We start from the raw sequence: 18,484 nt of genomic DNA on the forward strand, positions 1-18,484 counted from the left end.
CTCTAAACTTCATCTCCTTCACCTCTCCTTGGGTTGGCCGAACCTCCCTAGCTTCATACATATCATGCACCTTTAAGATCAACACCACTCTTACGAGGATCTTGCTCACCTCATCCATTGCTTCCGCCCCTTTGCTCTACTTTGATTCAAGAAGAACTTCATGAAAATGCCATCATTTGGTATCATGAGCTTTGGTTCTTCAAGATGAGTAGCTCTTGGTCTTTTCAATTTTAGTTCTTCTTTATTTCATATTGTCATTTAATTTCCATACTTGTCTTGCTGTTTTTTTACATTTTAATTTGTTTGGTGTGCTTTGTGGAAGATCCAACCGAAGCACTCTTGTTCAATTGATCTTGAACAAGTTCTTGTGCAATTTGTGATAGGATTCCATACTCCTTTGAGTTGCTATTTTCTTTTAGGCTTTTGAGTCTTTTTTGCTTTCATTATTTGGTTCATATTATGCTTTGACTCTTTAATTTTCTGAATCTATACATGTTTTGTCAAGTCATGTTCGTCCATATTGTCAACAATTCATTATAGTCCTTTTATTTGGCTTGATTGTTTCTTGATTTTGGGTCTCTTTAATTGCTTGAATCTGTTGTTCTTTGCTCTTTTGGTGCCTTTTAAATTTTAGTTTGAGTTCATATTGTGTTTAGATACTACACAATTCTATTTCACAAATTTCCATTGTGTCTAAACTTTGGTATCTTGCTGTTTTTGTTTCCAGTTTTCAGATTCCCCTGTTTTCACCTTCTCTGTTTTGGCTGTTTTGATCCAGAAAAATATTTCCACTCATAGGAAAATTTTGATTCTCTGGAATATGCAAGTTTAAAGTGTTATAGAAAGGACAAAAAAAGAATTAGATCAAAAGAAGCAACAGAAAAAAAAATGATAAATCTTTTAAAATCAGAGTGCAAATCTGAGGCGCTCCAGCTGGCCTAACTGAACACCAAAATTGCAAAATTTATTAAAACAAAATGGTGCATGCGTTTTGAGTGATTCCAAAGCCAGATTTTAGATAAGATCCTGAATATCTTGCATATCAAATTTCAGAGTCAAATTTTAAAAATACAGCTCAGCATAAATTGGGGAACAAACACGTTTCTGGCCCACAACATTTTCCAGTGGTGCTGTTTTTTTTATTTGGTCATCTAATCTAGTGCTTTTCTTTAGGAATTCTTTTGTGTGCCAACCTTTAATTGAGTACCTTTTATTTGTTTGCTTTAATTTCTTGACTCTCTTTCTAGTTGTCATAATCTAACTCCTTTTGGTGGTACTGTTTTATTCAATTTAATTGTTTCTTGCTTTTGTTCTTTGACCTCTAATTTGGGTGCTGGAATTTCTTCTCTCCTTTGGTGCTTATGTGAATTGAAACTTGACTTGGTTAAGGTTTAGCCCTTTGATAGGTGCTGGAAATTGGAGAATCAAGACCTTCATTCTAAGGGGAAGACAAAGACAAAGCCGAAGCAAACTTTCTCAAAACACTACACACATTTGGAGGACTAACAAGCAAAGACAACAAGAGAGAGTGATACTAGCAAAAAGAGGATCAAAAAAGGGGGTTTTCTTAAATTCCTTACAACTTAATTTGTGTTAATTACCTCTTAATTACGCTTTAGACGGTGAGTGTGTCTTCAAGGGCTCAAAGTGTCCAAGAAGCCTCACCTAGGGCCGAATAGTATAGCATTCTTGTTTAGTAATTGTTACTTGTTTGTAATTGCTTTTCTATTGCTTTAGTAGTGACGCTTTGCATGGTTAGTTTTGTTTAAATTTGTGTTAAACCGACTAGCTTTTGTTGAATAGATAGCTTACATTGTTTTCTTGCATTTATTTCTCAACTTATTTGTGTTCTAAGTGTTTCACTAAGAGAAAGTCTTGTGTGAAGATATTGGAGGATAGTTTTTGGCAAGGAAAAGGCTTGGTACTTAAGTAGTCCTTTGTGACTCACCTCCCTTACCTGGAAAACTACCTTCTTTAACTTTCCTAAACTTTCTCAAAGTAAAACACCTATAAACACAAAGTTTTAGCCATGTCTTCTTCTTCTCACTCTCCAAAGTCTATTGAAAGTGAAGTAAAATCTTTGAAAACTCTTTTGAAAGAAGTATCACAAGTGGTACAATTGATTTCTTTTAGACAATTGGAGAATGAGAACAAAATCAATGAGATGGCTAAAGCTCAAGAAGAGAAATCACAAAAATCCCAAAAATCGAAAAAAACTCATGCATCCCATTCTAAAAGTAATGAGTCTCTAGGGGAGGGAAGCCTTAGAATTAATGACTATTACCAACCACCCCCTAGAAGAACTAGACAAAGGGAGCAAGAGAGCCCAAGGGAAGTAAGGGTAGACCTACCCCATTTCTATGGTAAGGAAGATGTAGAAGCCTACCTAGATTGGGAGATGAAAGTAGAGCAACTCTTTGCTTGCCATAGGGTGAGTGAAGAGAGGAAGGTACCCTTAGCAACCCTTAGTTTCCAAAGCAATGCCATGTATTGGTGGACCTCTCTAGAGAGAGACCGACGTCTTCATAGGGAACCTCCAATAGAATATTGGAATGACCTTAGGGGAGCCCTAAGACGTCGCCACATACCTTCCTACTACCATAGGGAGTTGATGGACAAGCTCCAAAGACTCCAACAAAAGAACTTAAGTGTGGAAGAGTATAGGTAGAAAATGGAGCTCTACATGATGAGAGCATCCATTAGAGAGGAAGAAACCACCACCATATTTAGGTTTCTAAGTGGGCTCAACCTTGAGATAAGGGATAGAGTAGAACTATTACCCTACCAAGACTTGAATGATTTGGTTCAACTTTGCATTAAAGTTGAACAACAAAATTTGCGCAAAACTTCAAGTCAAAGGGTGGGTTCTTACTCCAACTCTTATCCCAAGAAAGACTTTAAAAGGGAGGGTAGTACACCTAGAGACGAATCCAAAGAAACTACCAAACCCTTAGTAAAAGATGCCTCCACCCCATACATCCGTGCTAGGGACACCAAGTGTTTTAAATGTTTTGGAAGAGGGCATGTGCAAGCGCAATGTCCAAACCAAAGGGTTTTGTTTTTAAAGGGAAAAGATGAGTACACAAGTGGTGAGGATGAACCTAGTACACAAGGAAAGGGGGAAGGAGAGAGGATAAATCCTTTGGAGGGGGACTTATTGATGATTCAAAGAATCCTCCACAATCAACCTAGTGCATCCATTGAGACACAACGAGAGAACATTTTTCATACTAGATCCAATATTTTAGAAAATATATGCTCTCTTATTGTGGATGGTGGATCATGCTGCAATTGCTGTAGCACTAGATTGATTGAAAAACTAAAACTACAAGTAGTTCCTCATCCAAAACCGTACAATTTACAATGGATCAATGAGGATGGAGAACTACGTGTAGACAAACAAGTGGAAATCGAGTTTTCTATAGGTAACTACAAAGACAATGTTTTATGTGATGTAGTGCCTATGGAAGCTTGCCACATTTTATTAGGTAGGCCATGGCAATTTGATAAGAAAACCTCGCATAATGGTCTAACTAACGAGATCTCTTTCATTCACAAGCATAAAAAGTTTGTACTTAGTCCTTTACCACATTCCCAAGTGGTAAAAGCCAAATACAAATGAAACACAAAAGGGATGAAGAAAAAATAGAAAAAGAACAAAAAATTGGGAAACAAAAGGCGTGGGAGAATAGTGTTCCTTCCCACAAGGTCATTCAACAAGTCAATCACAATGAAACTACCTTTACAAACATGCTTCTTGTTGAACAACCTAGCCTTTCCTATTGTAAAGGAACACTTGCAAGCATGAGCACAAAAGAAGAGTCTTTAAAAGAAGCTTGCATAGATCAAGACTATTTCTCAAATGTGCTAAGATATCCCCAAAAGAATGACAAGTTATCTATAAGCACCTACCAATTTTTGTATGAAGTAGTGCCTAGAACAACTTGCCATGTCTTATTGAGACAACCATTGCAAAATATACAAATTTTCATAAACAATGGTTGTACCAACGAGACTCTCTTTGCACATAAGAGAAAAAGTCTACAAGAAGGAGAACTCATGGGACAAATGAGAGTTGATAAAACTCTAGAGTTTTTAAGAGGAAAACTTTTGTCACCCATGAGGAAAGACGTTCAAAGACATTACTTTAGGTATAACTCTTGTTTTCAAACTACACCTAAAGCAACGTCCTAAGAACTCTATACTTCTTCACCTTTTGTAAAAGATCCTTGGGAAGACACACATTTCAAATTAGAGCTTCCTAGGACGACAAAAGGTCTTGATTCTTTCTTCATGGAAGTGGATAAACTCTTCTTAAGAAAAGTGACAAGCCTCCATGATTTATTTTCAAAAATAAGGGATAGAGCTCCAAAATTTGAAAGCATAGCTCTCCCTTCTATGCTTCACGAAATCATGAGGGACACCCACAATTCTTGGGATAAGAATCCTTTTCCTTTTATGCATGCATACAATAGAGTAGTCCACAAGCTTACTCATATCTCTCCATTTGAAGTTGTATGTGAACATAGTCCTCTTGCCTTTTTAAAGTTGTCACCATTTCCTAAAGGGATTATGCCTAAGGAAAAAGTAACTACTTTTGGAAATTTTAGAAAACATAAGAGGATTAGAAGGCACCTACAACCATCAAAAGGAAAGCATTGTGAGAAGTTGACCAAAACAAGAGAAAAACAAAGATGGCAACTTCACACAATTAATTGTTCTCCAAATACTCACTCTAACTCCTTTGCTTTGTTTCAAGATTCTCATAGGTTGATATTTGATCCGGGAGGACACACCTTGACGAAGCAAGAGGTTGCTATCCGAGATCAAGTTAGCAAATCTGAGGATAGATCTTTTCCCAAAGGAGGAGATGATGGACACCATCCAGCCACAACAATCCCCCTCAAAGGCAAAAGCTTTGGATTTGAGGACAAATCCTTTTCAAGAGGGAGGGGATGATGGAGGAGGGCCCAAGCTCACCACACGATGAAAGCCAAGCCTCCAAGACTAGACAGTCTAGCCTATGATGAGGAGCGTCTAGACTCAAAAAGGAGCGTCTAGCCCATGAAGAGGAGCGTCTAGCCCATGATGAGGAGCGGCTACATAAGGAGCGTCTAGGCCATGATGAGGATTCCTTCTAGACCGTCTAGCTTCACATACACATGGGTCAAAGCTACGGTTTTGGGAAGAGAAGACCTTTGTAATTGTTAGATAAAGGCCCATTAGGGGTGCTTAGTAATTAGAGTAGTGTAGAAAGCATATTTGTGTGAACATTCTAGAAAGACCATGGAGGGGGTGAGCATAAAAACTAGACACACCCCTCCCCATGTGCTCATTTGTGCACCCATGTGCTTCACATTTACATTTCATTTGGCTAGCATTAGGGTTGCATTATGGTCCTCCTTAGCCTATAAAAGGAGGAGCCTACACCTTGTATTTTCAAGTTTATTGTGAGTAAAGTTATGCTGCCATTTTGTGCCAAGCTTTGCTTCTCCCTAGAATTCTAGGCTCTAAACTTCATCTCCTTCACCTCTCCTTGGGTTGGCCGAACCTCCCTAGCTTCATACATATCATGCACCTTCAAGATCAACACCACTCTTAGGAGGATCTTGCTCACCTCATCCATTGCTTCCGCCCCTTTGCTCTACTTTGATTCAAGAAGAACTTCATGAAAATGCCATCACAGGGAGCCCAAAAATCGACAGCGCCAGGAGAGGATCAGGGACACGAGATACCCGTGCACGGCGAAATCCACACTATTGCAGGGGGTTTCTCAGAAGGAGAGTGCACCGCTTCTCAGCGGAAGAAGTATGCACGAGCAGTAATGTCGGTAGAGGCGCAAGAGGCAGACGAGGCTCTTGACGTCGATCTTGTCTTCACCAAGGCTGACCTCCGAGATGTTGTCCCCCACGACAATGACCCAGTGGTGATCTCAGTAGTGACCACGGGGAGAAAGGTACACCGTGTGCTGGTGGACCAGGGAAGCTCAGCAGAAGTGATGTTCTGGACGACCTTTAACAAGTTGTAGTTGTCCCCTGACCAAATGAGGCCTTACACTGGCTGCTTGTACGGCTTCGCAGGAGACTAGGTGGAGGTGCGTGGGCACTTAGAGCTGAGGACCACCTTCACAGATGGTACCGCGTCCCGCACGGAGAACATCAGGTACCTCGTCGTCAATGCCCCCTCTGCGTATAACATACTGTTGGGTAGACCTACGCTGAACAGGCTGAGGGCGGTGGCGTCGACGAGGCACATGAAGATGAAGCTGCCTGACTTGGGAGGAAGGGTGATAACCATCAAGTCAGACCAGAAGGAGGCTAAGAGATGCTACGAAAATAGCCTCAAGACCAGGAGAGGGGTGTTCATGGTCACCACCAGGGCACTAAGTGAAGAAGGGGTCGCCCCTGCAGAAATCGCCCGTGCAGAGATCGCCTGGGAGAGGCGACCCGAACCAGCAGGAGAAGTCCTGGATAGGGAGATTGGAGGCAAGATGTTCAAACTTAGCAAATCACTAGACCAAGCAGCATAGGACCAGATCGTCGAGGTCATAGCACGGCATCTAGATGCCTTCGCATGGTCCGCCTCGGACATGCCAGGCTTAGAACCAGACTTCCTGTGCCACCGCCTCACCATGGACCCCAAGGTCAGGCCTGTCCACCAGAGAAGAAAGAAGTTCAATGAAGAACAACGGCAGGTCATAAAGGATGAGACGAAGAAGTTGTTGAGCGTCGGCCACAAAAGGGAGATCCAGTACCCTGAGTGGTTGGCAAACGTGGTCTTGGTGAAGAAGGCCAATGGGAAGTGGAGGATGTGTGTAGACTTCACGGACCTCAACAAAGCTTGCCCGAAGGACTCGTATCCTCTACCAAGCATCGACGCCTTGGTGGACAGTGCCTCGGGCTGCAAGATGCTTTTTCTAAATACAACTAGATCAAGATGAGTGCAAGACGGCGTTCATGACAGAGTTGTCTTGCTACTGTTACACAGTGATGTCTTTTGGGTTGAAGAATGCAGGCGCCACCTACCAGAGGCTGATGGACAGAGTGCTCGCACCCATGATAGGGCGAAACGTACAAGCCAATGTGGACAACATGGTGGTGACCTCACAGGTGAAGGGGAATGCGACCAACCTCAAGTTTTATTTCAATTCAACTCTAACATTGTACATAGTTTTAAGGGGACACTCTTTTTCCCTTATAAGAGGTTTTTAATGAGGTCACCCAATAAGTTTCGATTGAAGTATCTTCTCGAATGTTTGTACAATGGAGTTATGAACCTGTTCCCTTGCGTTAGAGGTCTCAGGAGCGGGAAGGGTATGTTCGCAGAGAACCCCCCCCCCCCCCCCCCGAGTGAGAACGCCAAGGTTGAACGAAACAGTTCACCAGAGAAATCCTCTTTTGCCTTTGAGTGAAGATGAGGGCAAACACGAACTATTCCTTTGTGTTAGAGGTCTTGGGAGCAGGAAGGGTATGTTCGCAGAGAACGCCCACCCCCCCTCGACTGAGAACGCCAAGGTTGAACGAAACAGTTCACTAGAAAATCCTCATTTGCCTTTGAGCGAAGATGAGGTCAAACACGAACTGTTCCCTTGCGTTAGAGGTCTCGAGAGCGGGAAGGGTATGTTCACAAAGAACGCCCCCCCCCCTTCCTCGAGTGAGAACGCCAAGGTTGAACGAAACAGTTCACCAGAGAAATCCTCCTTTGCCTTTGAGCAAAGATGAGGTCAAACACGAATTGTTCCCTTACGTTAAAGGTCCTGGGAGCGGGAAGGGTATGTTCGCAGAGAACGCCCCCCCTCCTCAAGTGAGAACGCCAAGGTTGAACAAAACAGTTCACCAGAGAAATCCTCTTCCACCTTTGAGCGATGACGAGGTCAGTTACGAACCGTTCGCTTGGGTTAGAAGTCTCGAGATAGGGAAGGGTAGGTTCGTATAGAAAGCCTCCCCCTCAAGTGAGAACATCAAGAATGAACAAGTATGGTTTACAAGAGAAATCCTCCTTTGCCTTTGAGCGAATATGAGGTCAGATATGAGTCGTTCCCTTACGTTAGAGGTCTCGAGTGCGGAAAAGGTAGGTTCGCAGAGAACGCTTCCCCCTCGAGTGAGAATGCTAAGGGTGAAAGAAATGGTTCATTAGAGAAATCCTCTTTTGCCTTGAGCGAAAATGAGGTCCTTCATAAGCTTTCCCTTGGGTTAGAAGTCTCGAGAGTGGGAAGGCTAGGTTTGTAGAGAACACCTCCCCCCTCGAGTGAGAACGCCAAGGCTGAAAAGCCCAGTTCACAATTAAATCCTCCCCAGACTTTAAGCAAAGGCGAGGTCAGTTTTGAACCTCCCCCATGGGTTAGAAGTCTCAAGGGTGAGTAGGATGGTTCGCAGAGAACACCTCCCCTTCCCTTCGAGTGAGAACACCAGGGGGAAGATATAAGGTTCGCCAGTAAAATCCCCCATTGACTTTATACAGCAAGGATGAGGTCAGTCATGATTTTCTCCTTGGGCTAGAAGTCTCGAGACTGGGCAGGATGGTTCGTAGAGAACACCCCCTCTCTCATATGAGAGCGTCGTAATGAAGATAGTGTGGTCCAGAAGGCGAGTCCTCCCTAAACCCATGGTGGACAGGTAGGGAGCAAACACAGATTTCTCCCTGGGCCAAGAAACTCGAAGTGGGATACCGCGGAGTGCGCCTCCCTCTTGAGTGTCAATAAAGCGTCTCCTTGCTCAGTAAGATAGGAGTGAGGTCAGTTAGAAGGTCTCTCTTTCCCAGACCTTATGAAGCAAGTTCGAAGAGTGACTCTCAGAAGTTCCCTCACCTTTGCGTATGAGGGTGAGTTTAGTTACAGGTTAGTATGCAAACCCTCACTGCCTATGGAAGAGCCTACGGTAGGATCAGGGTAGGGAAGCGTGCTACCTAAGGTTCAAGCGTTTGACAAAGGTGTTGTTAGAAGCGTCAGCGCGAGGTGCAACAGTTAATAGTCGAAGACGAATAGCGCAAGTTAAAGCAAGTAAGGCGTAGCGTTCAAACAGATCAAGGTCGAGAAAGCTAAAGCAGTTAAAGATTTGAGGCAGCTAAACGACGCAAACAGTTGTAAGTAAATAAAGCATTTATAAACAAAGGAAGAATTGTTCGCTGGAAGACCCAGTACAAGTTAAGACGGTGGTGCCCTGGGCACAATCTGCCCATCCACGATTCGGTTCGACGTTGTGAAGGGCGAGGCTTCCATCTCAGGATGCGCACAGGCAACCTGAGGGAGGGCATCCTCGAACCTCGCAACGTATGCATCAGCGACGTCTTCAATCAACTCAGCCTTGGTTTTCTTAAAGTTTTTGGCCTGTTGAGTGAGCTCTGCCTCCACCCGGTCAAGCTGCACTTCCTGGTTGGTGGCCCTTTTTTCAAGCTTTGTCATCTTGGCCTTAGTTGCCACTGCCTCTTCTTTCAGCTCCACCACCCTGGTGCACAGAGGCAAGACCCTCGATTCGAGATCGGTGTAATCCTGATCTTTTTCGAAGAGCCTTTTCTTGGCCTCCTTCTCAGACTGGCGGAGGCTGCTCAGTTCTTGCTCTAGGGCGGTTTCGCGATTGGTGAAGACTTGAACCAGTTGGGCCAGTTCTTCCTTATTCTTTTCCTCCGTCAGAGCCAAGTCTTCTTTGGCCTTTGCCTCCACCAAGGCCAGTTGCTCCTTCATCATCTCAGCCTTGTTGATTTGGGCGTTTGCTTGGGTAAGGAGTTCGCCAAAGCTAAGGCCCAAGCATTCCCTTGTCACGTTCTCATCCACCTCCATTGTTGTCCCTCGTTGGAAACCTTTGAGGGAAGCTCGGGTGCGGGTGGAGTCTGCTCATGCCCAGGGCGCTCTCACCGCCACCTTCGAGCGCGAGGAGGCCATGAGGTGAAGAAGCACTTGGCGGGTGCTCCCTGAACGACGCAAGGTGACCCGCGGTAGTGGAATGAGAGGTCGTCGCCAACATTGCCCTCCGCCTTTTGAAGGCAGGCCCCTCCGCAGAGTCCTCGTCATACTCAATCTCCACTACCCCTTTGCTTTTCTCGAGGGGGGCTGGAGCAGGTGAAGCCTAGACGGCGGCAAGGGGGACCGTAGCGATGGGAGCAGAAGGAGCCGAGGCACCCGCTGCCCCAAGCACCCCTTGGCAACGAGCAAGGGCGTCAGCCAGCCTAGCCCGTTTTTCCTCGTTCAGCACCATGTCTGTGCTAAGATCAGAGTGCAAGAGGTCAACAAAGCAGTAACCATCAGAATGCACGAGTAAACACATAGACATGAAGGGGCAGAATATACGAGTATGACAATATGTTAACAGGCATAACAAAGTAAGGCAAGGCATAACAAAGTAAGGCAGTGAAAGACGAACCAATGTAGCCTTTGAGGCTAGAGGCGCTGAATTCGTGTTTGATCAGTTGGGTAGTGTTGAACACTGCCCCTAAACTCGAGAGAACTTGGCACACTTCGCGGTCGGGAGAAGCCAGTTCCTCGAGGGTTTTGGGTTCTTCAGTTTCAATTCCCTCACCCAGTATAAGGGGAACCCGTCCAACAGAGTGGGGTCGTGCTCGGTGCAGCACACCCTAAGGAACTTCCCCTTGAAGCCCTTATAAGATTGTTGGAAGAGTGTGAGAAGGATTCTCCCTTCTACCCCGCTGAAGCTCACCCAAAAATTCTTCTCGGGGCTCTTGGCCTCGAAGAAGTGGAGGAAGACATCGACTGAGGGAGGGTGCCCAAAATGGTTGCACAAAATGGAGAACGCCCTCACGAAGGCCCAGTTGTTAGGATGCAGCTGGGCGGGGGCCACATTGATTTCCGTCAACAATTCCCTCTCGAAGCCGATAAGGGGGAGACGTAGCTTGATCCACTTGAAGACAATTTGGTAGAGGAAGAAGAAGGGCTCTCCCTCATTAGCCCGGTCATCGGCACATATGGATTCGCCCTTAGCACAGGGTTGAACTGAAACATAAGCATCACTTTCGCGCCCAAAGACGCGCCCTACATAGTTGGGCTCCCCTTCCTTGTGTTTCCTCACGTCCTTGCTAGAGTTGAGGGTAGAGGTTTCAGCGAGAAGCTCTGCAGAGGCCCAGGGGTACAAGGCTCTGTAATCTACGTTGGATGGAGGGTTGGAGGTTGTTTTCGTTTGATCCATCTCGAAGAAAGCTAAAAAGCAAGAAAAGGAAAGAAGAAAATGAAGGTTTAGAAAATGGTGATGACGTAACTCAGCAAAAACCAGAAAAACCCCACACTCGAAGAAAAACCCAGAAAAACAGAGGAAGAAGAGGAGAGGAAGAGGAAACATAAAATGCGAAGAATTTAAACAGACCTAGGCAGTTATCAAAGTGTGAAATCAGAAAATGAGGACGATCAATGGGTAAAAATCATACCTTTGGTTGATGAGAGTCGAAAGTTCTGGTTTTTCGCGAGAGAAAGATGAGACCGTTTGAAGAAGAAGAAGATGGAGCGATTGCAAGTGTTTCTGAAAGTGATGGAACAGTGATCGAAACGCGCGTTTTTGAAATGCTTAACATAAATTAAGAAGCGCAAGCGGCGTTAAGTCCTGACCATTGATCAAGACACGTGTGCGCAGATTAAAACGGGCACAGAGAAGCATCACTTCGGTGCACTGTTCCGTCCTGCCACACAGAGCCACATAGGTCGCCAGGGATGAGGACTTAGTCTTTTCGTTGAACAAGTTAACAGCTCGAGACTGGGGGGCTTGTGTACCGACCAGTCCTCGGGCGTAATTGACTGCTGGTGGACGTGGGGCCACGTAAGTTGGGTCCCACGAGCGGCAAGGGCCAGCGCTTTGCATACAGCACGCCCAGGGCGTCGAGGAGTGGTCAGGCCTCAATCATGTAAGGTGGGTCCCACAAGCAGTACGCCCAGGGTGTCTCAAAGACAGTACGTCCAGGGTGTCGAGGTGTGGTCAGGCATCGGTCATCTGGATATGCTGACGGGTCCTCGGACCTCGGCAAGTCAAACAGCGGAGCTAGGCCACAAGAAGTGGATCCTAGACCACACACTAGTTATCAGTTAGGGAGAAGCCTAGATCACGAGGGGTCCATGCGTGTGGTGTGGATGATGCGTTCAGACGTGACACAAGTAAAGAGCCACTGGGAGAGATACGACCCGTGAGGGTCACGTTCCAGGGGTAAGCTGCATGCATGGCACATGAATAGCTAGGGCACTCCCAGGACGGATGACCCAAGAGATTAGGTGCACAAGTTGGTACCAGGTGGTCATCCCGTCAGAGGTTGCACTCCAGTAAGCGAGCCTTACGCGCTAGATTGCCCCAAGAGTGGGTGATAGCGGCGCTAAGGCACACTCTCAGTAACCCTAATTAAGGTTAGCGAAAACAACGTAAACCCTAGAGTATATAAAGGGTAGTATTAAACCTAAGGAGGTATGCGCTAATTCTTACGCAAGTTTTACACAGATTACACACAGAGCTTTTTACAACTGAGTTTTGGTGTTTCCTAGCTCAATACTGACTTGAGCGTCGGAGTGCAAACGGCCTCTAGGACGCCCTTTATCTTTGCATTTTCAGGTGTTTGATCGAAGAAAGATACGAACGAAGGTAGGGATAACTGGGCGTGCGATCGTCGTAGACGCAGGAATATAATCGCGTCATCGATAGAAACAGTATGCAAAAGCTTACTCTCAAATTTATTAAAATAATAAGAAGCTTGATTATAAAGTACAAATCTTAGTCAAGTCTAGTATTAAGATTTTTAAAGCGGTAAGTTACTTAGTGTTGAAAACTAATTGGTTTCAACATTTTGTTAAAAAAATGTTTTATAACATTAAGAATTCATCTTGATAATGATAATCTATTCGATAAAGAAACTAAAATTTATTCTAATTGATAGGTTAATTGGAGAGAGATATGATAAAATAAACTGAAACAGGGAATTGAAAAATAATAAAATAAAGATTGATAAACTCTTTTGGGATATTAGTTAATGGCTAAATTAAACAGGTAACAAAGTTTCATAATGTCACTACTCAAAAAGAAAAGAAAAACATATCATAACATATGAGTTGATTGGTCCAAAGATCCACTAAAGTAATAACTTAAAAGTTTTTTTTCTTTATATATTACCTCTATTAATAGATTGGTTAAATAATAGAAAATAATCTGACATTTCATCAAAATGTTTAAAGAGGTTAATCAATAAACTTAAAACTTATGACTTAAAAAAATACCAAGTAGTTTATAGATATATTAAAGTCAATTATACTAAAGCAAATATTGTTAAAAAATTCAACCGAACAACTAAATTTTGAATTAAAAAATTGACAAGTTAAAAATATAAAGAAAATTACAAGAATTGAACAAAAAGTACAGGTAAAAACAACAATTAGTCCTCTAACTAAGTGCCCACAATGACTTTGACTTTGTAGAGGTCCAAAAGAGAAAGGTTCATGTTTGGATACAAGGCTTGCACTTGCTCCATGGCCTCTTCCAAGCCTATCCCAAATGGACTGATTTTTACTCTTCCATATCTTCTTCTCTCATTATAAATTTTCGTATTTTCAAAAATATTTCTCCGTAATATTTCAGATTATGTAATTTAAAAGTCTTCTTTTAAATTCCTAATTAGTTTTCGGATTACATAATCCATAAGCCTTTTTTAAGATGCATAATTAGTTTTCGAATTACATAATTCAAAAGTCTTTTTTAGCTTCCAGATTATGTAATTTGGAAGTATTTTTTCTAATGTATGTCTGGATTACATAACCCAAAAACTATTATATGAAGATGACACAAGAAGGATAAAAAAGTATTTTCACATTTTGTATGGAGTGGCAGAAGAACCTATGGAGATGAAAGAAGAAACAGTCTCCCAAATGTAGTGACAATCTCATTCTTCAAAGCTTCCTTAAAGCTTTTCCATTTTTGGTCCTTGGTGGACCAAGCCTTTAATTTTTCTTTTTGTTGTTAGCCTTCTCTGTGCCTTCTCCAACTTATTCAATCATTTTGGATTCATCATGGTTAAAATTTCTTCTCAAAATTATCTAAAGGAAGAAACAAAGCCTAGTTTTCATTGGCCATTGTCCATTTCATCCCTGCAATTACCTCTATCACATCATCTTTTTTCTATTATCTTGCTTAGTGGCCCTTAAAGTTATTGAAGAAAATTTATCCAATATACCTTTATAAAATAAAAATTATCTTAGCTTAAGGGTATGGCACATCATAAGTTTTTTTTTTTGTTAAATCACAAAACAAAACCCATAAATACATAGAAACATAAAAAACACAAAGAAAATCAAAAAAATCGAAGAAACACCAAAAACACAAGTGAAACCTAAAATATGTATAAAAACAAGAAAGAAGAAATGCAAGATAAACCCAAAAGTTACAAATATTGCTCAACAAATTACCCAAAAGTTAATTAATAGAAGGAGGAATTATAGATATTAGTTTTGTCTTTTGAATGGTTATTGTTGAAATGATACGATGCTTTCTTTTTTCTCGGCCATTACCTTTTGCATGGCATGTGGATAGTCAATCCCTTTCCTTTCACCACATGTACAATAAACTAATTTATATTTTATCATTGTCAAATATTGGTAATTATTTTCATTTCTTTTGTTTTTGAAATATAATATTGATAATTATCGAAACTAAACATTGATACCACCAAAAATATTAAATGCTACATTTTAAATATTATATTTTGTGTAATTTATTTCCTGGCATATAATATATGTTAATTTTTATAAATATTTTATTTCATTTATTTTATAATTAAAACGTATATTTTTTTATGAATATTCTAAGATAAATACTCAGTTGAGTATATTAAAAATTAAATATTTTTATATTTTGTTTTTTAGTAAAAAAAGCTTTATTATAAAAAAATTATTTTATTTAAAATTTATTAATAATTAAAAAACATTTGATCTTTAATATGTTTATTAAAAGAAAATATAATAATATATATTATTTTGTTGTTTATAAGTATTTTATTTAATTACATACTCTATCTATTATGGTAAGAAAATTATTAAATAAAAACTAATTTTAGAGAAAAAATAATTTTATTATATTAATTAAATTAAATATTATTTTAAAAATAAAAAATATTATTAATATTTAAATTAATTTTTATTATTAATAAATAGTTTATAAATTAATATTTAATTAATTATCAAATTATAACTATCAATTAACTAGATTCTAAATTTAATAGTTAAATTTTAATAACTAATTAAATATTAATTTAAAAATTAAATATTAATTTAAAAATTATTTATTAATAATAAAAATTATTTAAATATTAAAAATATTTTTTAATTTTTAAAATAATATATAATTTAATTAATATAATAAATAATTATTTTCATTTTAAAAAATTATCTTAATTTAATTATTTTCTTATAGTATATATACTTTTATTCTTCTCAATTTTTTCTCCTTGTATAACATCATCTCACTCACTAAATTTTTAGTTTTTTTATGTCAATTGACATCATATGTTCACTACTGATCTTTTAACAGAATTGGGTCTTACACAATCATGGTATAAGCATTTTTGTCAGTCGACAAAAACCCTTTCCCAGTATACCCTACACTCAAAATAATAAGATAATAAATTATTCTTATAATTTAGTACACCCCAATTTTAAGATTAACTATAACTAATTAAAATACAATTATGATAAAAACGTTCTTTCTCAATATATTTATCTTCAGTTATTTTAATATCATTCTCAATCGCTGATGTTAATAAAACTATTAATAAAATAAATTTTAATTATTTTTATATTGTAAACACACTACAAAGAAAATAACAATTTAGTCACCGAATTCAGCTATCGAAAATGAGTGGTTTGCAATTTGCGACTGAACTAGCTACCGAATACTCTTAGTCACAAATTTGCGATCGAAATAGCGATTGAATGAATTATTAATGATGTTAGTTAGTTTAGCAACTGAATCAGTGACTGAACATGAGAGTGACAACCATTGGTCACTAAAGTGGTGAATGTTTTCAATAAATTGGGAAAAATATATTTGCGATCGAATTAGCGACTAAAATTGTTTATTTTTTAGTCACCGATTTTCTTTTTGTCGCTAAATGTAATTGCTTATTTGTCACCGAATCAGCCACCGAATAGGTTTACTTTTTAATCACCGATTTTGTTTTGGTCGCTATGTAATTGTTTATTTTTGTCATTGAATCAGTCACCGAATATGTTTATTTTTTAGCCATCAATTTTTTTTGGTCGCTAAATGTGATTGTTTATTTTTTCCATGGAATATATTTATTTTTTAGCCAACAATTTTTTCAGTCGCTAAATGTAATTTTTAATTTAAATAATAATAATAATAATAATAATAATAATAATAATAATAATAATAATAATAATAATAATAATAATAATAATAAAGTCAATAGTAGGCGTTCAGATCTAGTTCTGATCGAGCTTATAGACTGAAACAATGACGATTAGGGGAAGACAATGTCATTTTCAATGTGCATCATTCCCATTTATTTTTCTCTTCTCTTCTCGATTGCTGCTTCCGACACCTGGTGGTTGCGCCACCCACGAACTTATCTAGTACACTGACTTGAAGCGTCACGCCTCTGATGACTTCTCCATCGCCTTTGCACATGCCAATTACAATTTCAAAGATCAAAGCCAAGTCTTCACCTCCCCCTCCGCTACCTCGCTCGGAGAGAGGTTCTCACTAATCAAATCCAATTGAATTTGATGAGTAGTTTTCTTTGAGAGTTGCAATGCGAATTAGGGATTGGACTGAAATTGGGAGAAAAAAATATATATATTAGGCATTCGATTTCTTCTTATTGTGCATGTGTTCTGCATCTCTTTCCTTTAAATTATTGTTAAGGATTGACAACAATTAATTTTGTGTTTGTCAAGGAGCGGACACTTGAAGAAAAGATGGAGGTATTGAGGAAAAGTTATGTAGAGAAAAGTGAACGAATGCACAAATAAGATGAGTTGATGCGCAAACAAAATAAGCAAATGCAACTCATCATACAACACATTCAAATGAATAATTTCATATCAGACTCTTCAAATCCTACTACCAGTGGACATCATAAAGGAGATCACATTAGAGATGTTCAAAAGAAAATTAGTTGTATGTTGAATTATATAATAAATTTAACTCTTTAAACTTGTTTTCAATAGTTTTCATTGTGTAATATGATTTACTTTTAATTTGTGTGCAACTCTTTCTTAAATTATGTATTTGAAGTTAATTTCTATTTAACTTGATTGAATTTTGAGTATCTATAAGCAAGTTTGAATTTTTTTTATAAACATATCAAAATTATTTTAAATAGGTATTAATAATACAAATCAGGTTTGGTGGCTATATATACAAAGTTGTTGTTTAGCGACCAAAACAAAATCAGTCACTGAAATTAAAAAAATATTTAGTCATCGAAATCAATTTTGTCGTTATAGGGATCTTCATTTAGCTACCACAAGTTGTTTTTAATTAATTACTTTAATCCATTAGGGACAAAAAAATGGTGGTCACTATCACCTTTTTATTTAAGTCATCAATTTAGCCACCGATTTTTTTTATAAAAATTTGGTCGTTAATTTGGATCCTAATTCTGGTGACCAAATTTTTTGCAACTGATTTAGCCATTGATGTTTTATAAAAATTTGGTTCCTGAATTTTGATGACCAATTTTTCTACGACCGATTTAATCATCGAAATTTCGGTTACAAATTTGCGACTAATTTATAATTTAATCGCTAAATGTTTTACGACTAAGATTTTTGCTTCCATCTTATTTGGTGACTATTTCAATCACAAATATATTTAGCAATCAATTATAATGTTTTTTAACGATCGAATTTAGTAATCACTAAAATGATTTTTTTAATAGTGACAGTAAGTAAAGTAAATATATTATGTAGGAAACTATTCAAAAGATTGAAATAATAATTTATTTATTTATGTATAATTATAATAAATTTTTATATTTTAATAAACCGATTTTATGTAATCTATCTCTATATTAAATTTTATTCTATTCTTTTGAAGTTTTTTTTTCAATTGTTTCTCTTCATTGTAATTACTTAAGCCTTAATACCACTAGTTCAATAATTAGTTTTTTTTTTAATTTAAGGACATATTGAATGTCTACTAGAATTAATTGTGATAGGACTGTATTAATTAAGAAACATTATATTTTTAAATTCTTAATAAGTAGTCTTTTTTTAATTGTCAAAGTTAAACAATATATTTGGTTATTACGATGCATTTTTTCACGACTAAATAGTATAACTTCTACTCGTCTTTAATGTATTTCATAAGATTTGTTTCTATAAATTTAAATATATAAATTAATTTTAAATTTTTAAATTTTTCTCTGTAAATTTAAAAATATTTAATTCAGAGTTATTCACCTTTGGAAATAGCGTTCTCCATGGAACACGTTAAGGACTAAGGAGAATCTGAATTTCTCGTACGAAACGCGTGTTTGAACTTTGAATAGACAT

The sequence above is a fragment of the Phaseolus vulgaris genome, chromosome 4 (assembly GCF_051622355.1).
Source record: "Phaseolus vulgaris cultivar YP4 chromosome 4, ASM5162235v1, whole genome shotgun sequence".
Taxonomy (NCBI): domain Eukaryota; kingdom Viridiplantae; phylum Streptophyta; class Magnoliopsida; order Fabales; family Fabaceae; genus Phaseolus; species Phaseolus vulgaris.